The following is an 8,039-nucleotide window of genomic DNA, read 5'->3' as shown; positions in this document are numbered from 1 at the left end:
CTGGCTCTGGTCGTTGCGCTATGACACTGAAGTACCGCAAGCAATATCATGCAGAAGGTTAGGAAAATTTTGAACTTCATGATCAATTGGTTGGACACGTTGTTTGCAAACATGCTTACGATAGTCTACTGGTTCAATCGCAGAAATTCGATTAGAAATATGGAATCGTTGCATGCTGCTTGTCAAATTAAGTGTTCGTCATCGTGATTCAATTAAGCTCTTCGATATCGATACTAGTTACGGAAAGCTACGCTGAATGTTTAACACGGTGTATCGAATTCCGAATGATACAGCGGGGATTCGCTGGTTGGAACACGACTGCCTTCCATCTAGCTAATCCGATCCATCAGTTTGAACGACTGACAACTGGTAAAAATGCTCCAGGCTAACTCAACTGGAGCGCAAATCGTCACGAAACGCACATATACATACATATTTGTTCTATATATGGAGACTTCAATGCGACGATACTCAGACGTCAAAGTCAATTTGACATCTTCTCTTGACATTCGAGTGCTTTTTAGTTGGAATTGTTTCCAACCAGCGAACATCCAACCATCGAGTTATTCCATGTAGCAGACCCCCAACGAGCGAATCCCTACTGTATACATATTATGGAAGGCTTAGAAGTTTGAAACTTTTTGCCAAACCGCTGAGTTAACCGAACGGCCATATTACCGACAGCAACTCTCAACTAACTGAAGAGCAATTTGCAATGTGTCGTAATAGTCATTATGCAATTTCTCATAGGCTGTTTTTTATCTCGCCAATCTACTTTCCTGCACTGAAGTATGCAGTGCGGGAATAGTCATTACCTAACTGAAACTAGTGCTGTAATGATTCATTACGCAACTCTTTTGAGTTGCGTAATGAATCATAACACAACAATTTTTCAGAACTATGAAATAATGGTGAATGCATTCCGGCATAATTTCTGATACCCTCAAGTTGTCTTTTTCGAAATTGCAAAAAATGTTGTACGTAACTCATAAAAATCGTAAAAATCATCATTCTGCAACTTGTCACACAAACTATTATTATTGTGTTGAAACTGTTTATTGAAAAGCTGTTTGAAAGTTGTTTGAAAATAATAGAAATTTAGCATGCTGGGATATGTGTAGTTATTGTATAGAAACATGATAATAGAAGTATACCCAACAGGTTGCAGAACGAAACTTTTTATAGCACGAATCATACACTTATCCAACGAAACTTGCTGAGTTGGATAATAGGGTCCTAACGTCCTGTCTCAATTTTAGTACCAAACGGTTAAGTTTAGGCCAGAAACACATGTTTATTATTTTTTTGGAATGATTTTCTTTGGTAAAAGTCCAAAACACGTTTGTTTACGGATTTTTGAAATTTTGTCACACCGCTTAGTTTAAACTCAAATTTTGGGTAATTTTTTTCCATGTCCCTTCCAAAATGTCAGATAGGAACAACCCCAGTGTTAAAACAAAAACCCCTGTGGTATTTTTGTCAACATGGTTAACGTAAAAACATGTATAAAGTGTGGGGCCCAGATAGCCGTAGCGGTAAACGCGCAGCTATTCAGCAAGACCAAGCTGAGGGTCGTGGGTTCGAATCCCACCGGTCGAGGATCTTTTCGGGTTGGAAATTTTCTCGACTTCCCAGGGCATAGAGTATCTTCGTACCTGCCACACGATATACGCATGCAAAAATGGTCATTGGCATAATAAGCTCTCAGTTAATAACTGTGGAAGTGCTCATATGAACACTAAGCTGAGAAACAGGCTTTGTCCCAGTGGGGACGTAACGCCAGAAAAGAAGATGTATAAAGTGTCAAGGTCCATGTTATGAATCGTTTTCAAAATGAATATTTAAATATGTTATAGCCGGTTATGAGCTGGTAAAAATTGATAAAGTGATTAAAAGAACATGCTCTTTCGTATTACTAAATAAAAACGAGAATTCATTAAAAATTTTAGGACCCAATTACGACGAGTGCTGTAAAAATTAAGTTCTGCAACGAGTTGCGTACAAATTTTTTTTTAAATTTCTTTCAAGACTGCTTGAGAGTTTCAAAAATCATATTCGGACGCATTCACCATTATTTTATTTATTTTATTGTTGAAACTTCAAACAGTTGCGTAATTAAAAAGCATGGCATAATAATCATTACACAGCCGATTTCAGTTGCGTAATGATTATTATTGCACTGATTAATTCAGTGCAGGAAAGTAGGCCGTTTTGTGACAGATTTGCGTGATGAAAATAGCCTACTACGATGAGAAATTGCAAAAATACAAATTTATTTACGAATTAGCTTTTATTTACGACTATGCTACATTTTTATAAAAGAGCTATGATTCCACAAAATAATTAAATTCATCATTAAGATATCTCCTGCATTTCAGCAGTGCCAACTTTGACCGAGATTGGTAGCTTTAGCACAAAATCGAGTGATCCACCATTTTTGGCAGCGGCAGCAGGTTCTATGGGAAAATAAAACACAAAGTCATCTAATCCATTTTAGGTTACAGATCATTGCTGAGATGGATACTTACCACCTATGGCTGCACTGTCGGGAGATGGGGCATCTTGTGGCTGTAATGATAAGCGAAACATTAGAAATGATTGGTTTAAAATAGTCGTGTAAAAACAAAAACAATTCATACATCAGCGACCGGTACAGATTCGACGCTTTGTAAAACTACCAATAGAGCAATGCTCATAAAAAGCAGAATGCTGAAATTCATGTTCACTACTGGGTAACAGGCAGTTTACTGGTTTAGTCTAATGTGTAGACTTTGATTTGAGCCATTTTATAAGCATTCAATTGAATCCACTGCTTGATAGCACGATCCGATTTGAAACTTACCGGAACATAAAACTGTGACTATGAACAATTGATAATTTACAACGGGTCTTATCAAAAATATCAACAGCTCAGTAGTAAGCCAGGATAGGATTCTGTCGATGAAATGAAAGTCAAACTATCAGCTTCAATACTGCTGTTTTTTTTTAAAATTACATTCTCATCTACTCGTTAAAATTCATTTAAGAATTTATTAGTCTTAACAATCTTAATTAGCCATTGATAAATCATAACTCGTGAACCATAAGAGATATAAATTTGGGTTCTTCGACAATTTTTCTTCAAATTGCTTGTTCTAAAATATTGTAGAACATTATATAGGCGTCAGCAAAAAAGTTTATATTCTGATCTCGTGAACATGCGGGCCACCCTAATTTCATATCACTGAAAAAATTGTCTGAAAATTATGGAGAAACTTTTTAAGACACCAAATATCTGAAATTGACGGCTTATAGGAAATTATTTTCCTCTTCCTAGATATGGCTTTGGGACGTTGTACACTCGATTTTTATAATCGTCTGGTTCAGACAAAGCTTGCAATGGTTATTGACCATAGGCGTAAACCAGAAGACTTTGGCGAGTATTTGAGTATTATATCTATTTTGATTGGTTTGCTGGAGCTGAAAATTGTATCACACATTTGAGCATTTAAAAAATATTCTAGGTATTTACTGTCAGTTACAGCATACACCTAGAATAGTACACAAAAGGATTAGATACATGTTTTGTTAATTTTTCGTTTAAACACTATAAAAATCAGAAAAAAAATTGCAACAACAATTTCAATATAAATTGCGACATGTTTCTTGCCGCATGATATCAAAAACACACGGAAAAGCAAAATTGAACATTTAAGGACTAAGTAGATCGAATATAGCACTATACCGCGTATTTCGACCTCACTGTAAGGCCGTCTTCAGTGTCGTGTATTAGTCAAAGCGGTCTATAAACGACTTTTAGAACTTAACAAAACGCAAATTTTCATGCAAAAAGATTGATGATATCTATTTTCGTTCACAAGTTATTGAAGTTTTTCTGCTTAAAATCCTTTGTTTTTCAAGGCATTTTATTAGAGTAACAAAAATAACACATCTGTTATTTTTTAATAAACAATTTTATTTTGTCTTTTGAATGCCGTCAAAAGATATTTTTTATGTTTGCCCAAATCAGAGATATTCACAATCAAAGTAGGCATGTTTTTGAGAGAAAAACAACAATAACTCCCAAACGGAAGGAGATAGCGGCATTTTTTAAAACTCTAAAAGTGTTTCATAGACTACTTTGATGAGAAATTTGAATTACAAATTCCAGAGCCAGAAAACCAGTTTTGTTCGAACCACCCTATGTCACCGTAGGAAAAAAGCTCTTAATCGGTCAATTTAATAGATACAAAAAAAAACTTTTTTTGACTAAGTTGCTTGAAATTGAATGGTCTACAACTTTGTTCAAGCATGTATAATATCATTTCTACAAATTAGAATGTTAGTTACACAATTTCTATGAAAATGTGGTCCACCCTAATTTTCAATAAATCCAAACAAAGGGCTTAACTAATACCAAAAAACTTTGAAGAAGACCGTTTTCGTCTAATGTTTCATTCTAAAGCTCCAAATTCATCTTTCCGCGTAAAACTGATTCCTGGACCACTGTGCAATGGTAACTTGTAAATCTGCCATTGTGAACTTTTTGCACGATATATCAAACAACCAACTAGGTAAATTTCAAGACATAGTATATCATTATATGAAACGTCGCTCTGGTTAAAATATATATAACATCAAGCTATGTGGGACAAACATGTAATTGATAGGAAAACTTGCAATAACATCCAATATCAATTGATTTTTTAATTAAATAGGTTGAACACCCATAACCCAATCTATAATTATATGTTTTCATGCTTTTACTGTAGTAAATCAATTTATTCAATATTGGATAAGTTTTTGATAGCTTCTTTTAGGTAGCACTGTGTGTTGTATGTTACCTCACATCATAGGTAGCATGAAAAATTCATCTTTTTTGTCTCTCCCGATCGCTGGAAACCAAATTAGGGTAAGTGATCCATTAGTTGTGTGTGTTCCTATAGTTGTGGTAGTGCCATTTACACTCATTTAATTGAATTGGCTGCAGATCTGACAAAACCATTGGCTTATTGATACACGAAATAGCTGAAAACATCGATCAAATTGCTTTAAAATTGATGAAATACCACCAAAACAGCTTAAACTTTTCTCACTTGTACCAATAGTTGCGGTAAAAGTGTTCCTACAATGGAGGATCCCATAAAAAACAACGGATACCGCAACTATAGAAATACCAATCTAAAATTAACCTCAACTAAAGGATCAGTGTACCAATAGTGGAGTATTAGTTTTCACTGACATCCCGATGGTTACTGCGTTGAAATCAATTATCTCATTAAGTGAATGGTCATTACTTCCCGTTACAACGATAATATTTTGAGTGGTTAAATGAAATTGGACCGTGCTTAATACTTCCACTAATGAGGGATTCCACGGAGGCATGCAAGTCGATTCTGATCGACCATTTCAAAAATATCTGAAACTTTGCACAGTTTTTCAGTTCCATCTAAATCGTCATTTTCCGATATCAAATCTTCAAGTTGAGTCACGACTAACTTTTCAAAAGGGTGTATGTGAAAATGGTTCAAAAATATTCAAAAAGCTGCACAGCAAAAACGTTTCGTTCGATTGTTAGACAACTAAAGAAACAAAGTTAGACAACTAAATAAAGATTCCAAAAAAAAAATACACACAGTAAAAAAAAAATTTTTTTGCATTAAAAAACATCATTTTTGTCACAAAACCTCAAATATCTCAAAACCCTATCGGAATACCAACGTAATTCGTAAAACGGTCCATTATATTAGCTATCTACCATAAAAATTTGGTGATGGTAAGCCAATAAACAAAAAAGTTATGACATTTCAAATATTTCACAAATTTGACACTTAGTGAAAAATATATTTTTTTTTTTCATTGTTATTTTTTTTAGGACCGCAGTTTGTTGCTGAATTTTTTGTTAAGGGTACCACATGAGGTTAACAAGTTGTTTTCATGATATTTTATTTAATTATTCATAACTATTAAAGCATCTATTAGAAAGTTAGACGCGATCCAGTGTTGTGATCTAAAGTCTTGATAGTGTCATATTTTTTATTGTACGTTACTGAAGAAAAATTCTCTCAATTGTGTTGAAACCTTTTGATAAAAGAAACCTATAAGAAATCTAATATTGAAGACAAAAGCTACAAAAAAAGTTTTCTATACAGGTATACGACTAGTTTACCTGCAAAAAGTTTACCTCGTAGAGAACAAGGCGGGTCTATACCCAGGTGATCTAGTATACGTAAAGCAGGTCGGTTTTCTCGGCGCTGGTTTTCTCCACAAAGTTAAAATCTGATTACACCTGGGTATAGACCCGCCTTGGTAGAGAATAGACTTTGTTAATCATATTTGGGAGAAAGCGAGTAACTTCAACAACACCAAAAACATGATAGGTACATACCATGAACATATTCACGAAAAAGCTAAAAATATACTACCACTATGGTTATAAAAGATTTAATTGTAAAATTTTTCTTCAGTCAAGCAAACGACACCAAACTAGTCAGTAAAAACTTAAAAGTGATTTTGTTTATTAAAATCTAACGAGCAACATGAGTAGTCGCTTTCTCAACTGTTGCAGGCCGTTTGCAGAAAAAAAGTGTTCGAAAGAGCTACGAAATCTCACCGAAAGCACCATAGATAAACTGAAAGCGGCTGGTTATGCTCCAATGCCTACATTGAATACGCATTTGTACGTCCTGCCGTTTAAACGTTGACAAACGGGCAATCTGTACATCATCGGTGGATCAGGTTGCAGGAAGTTCGAAAACAACAACAACTGAGGAATTACTAGATGCACCGACAACAACTGAGAAGTTACCAGAAGTACCAAGTGCAGATAGTCTTGCCACGGTACCATCAGCGACATCTGTTTCAACAAATCAATCAGAAGATGAGTGCATCCAGAAGATCAACATCGAACGCTTCAACGAAGGGATAGCTGGAATAAAAGTGACTCCGATTAAATGGACGAAGATGGGTTACGTCAATTATCCCGAGAAAAAATACCGTGAAATCAACGAAGCTGTACGAAGAAACCTCTTCAAATTAGGACCTGAGGATGTGGAAAATACAGACTACGATGAGGTAATTATGAATATGAAGGAAAGGTTCTCGAATCTAGCCACGACAAGGAAAGAAAAATTATTGATTTTGTCGATGCTGCCAAGCTCGTGGTCTATTCAAGACGCCATTGATGAGTTCAAAACCAATAGAAATACAGCAAAAGAGGAAAAACAATTCAAAAATAACTGTCTTGCAACCAAAAATGCTAGGTCGAGTACTTCATTAACAGATGAGACAAAAGAAAAAATAATTCAATATTTTGAAGACGATGAAGTAAGTAGAGCTATGCCTGGCCAAAAAGATTATGTATCTGTAAAAAAAGATGGAAAGCGTCAAGCAATCCAAAAACGATTAATGATGACTACTTTGAAAGAAGCGTATACACGCTTCAAGGAAATTAACGAAAATATTAAGGTAGGTTTTTCCTCATTTGCAAGCCTTCGTCCAAGGCAATGCAAGCTTCTATCCAATTCAGGAACACATAATGTTTGTGTGTGCACAACACACGAAAATATTAACCTAATCTTACATAGTTTGAAAAGAATCAATTTATCAAAGGATATTAAAATGTTAACTGGTAGTCTTTTGTGTGAAAATACAACATCAAATTGCTATCTACGATCTTGTTCGGATTGTCCAGATTCTTCATCATTGGAAAATACTTTATTCGCTGAGTTTGAAGAAAATTATATTGATCAGTTATCATTTGAGCAATGGGTGACCACGGATAGGTGTGACCTAGAAACTATTGTAAAACCTGTAGATGAGTTTGTGTCATTTTTTTGCTTGAAATTAGAAAGTTTAATTCCTCACGACTTTATTAAAACAGAGCAATCCCGCTTTTTAAAAAATACGAAAAATACATTACAAGATGGTGAATTTTTAGTCATTTGTGATTTTTCTGAAAACTATAGCTTTGTATTGCAAGATGAAGTGCAGTCCCATCACTGGAACGTACAACAAGCTACAATTCATCCATTCGTTTAGCCAAAGAACGTGAGCATCCA

General features: G+C 34.9%; 1 long non-coding RNA gene across 1 annotated transcript; it reads right to left on the bottom strand.

The window, feature by feature from the left end:
• Window positions 1-2,271: 2,271 nt before the first annotated feature.
• On the bottom strand, window positions 2,272-2,784 carry LOC110676596. The gene is made up of 3 exons (XR_002500545.1): window positions 2,640-2,784; window positions 2,529-2,568; window positions 2,272-2,456 (listed from the first exon to the last, which is right to left on the bottom strand). It is a non-coding gene; the product is annotated as an uncharacterized LOC110676596 (long non-coding RNA).
• Between the last annotated feature and the right edge of the window lie 5,255 nt (window positions 2,785-8,039).

This window comes from Aedes aegypti, chromosome 2, assembly GCF_002204515.2.
Source record: "Aedes aegypti strain LVP_AGWG chromosome 2, AaegL5.0 Primary Assembly, whole genome shotgun sequence".
Classification (NCBI taxonomy): domain Eukaryota; kingdom Metazoa; phylum Arthropoda; class Insecta; order Diptera; family Culicidae; genus Aedes; species Aedes aegypti.
The sequence above is the reverse complement of the archived record's forward strand: the minus strand, read 5'-3'. Positions and strand labels throughout refer to the sequence as shown.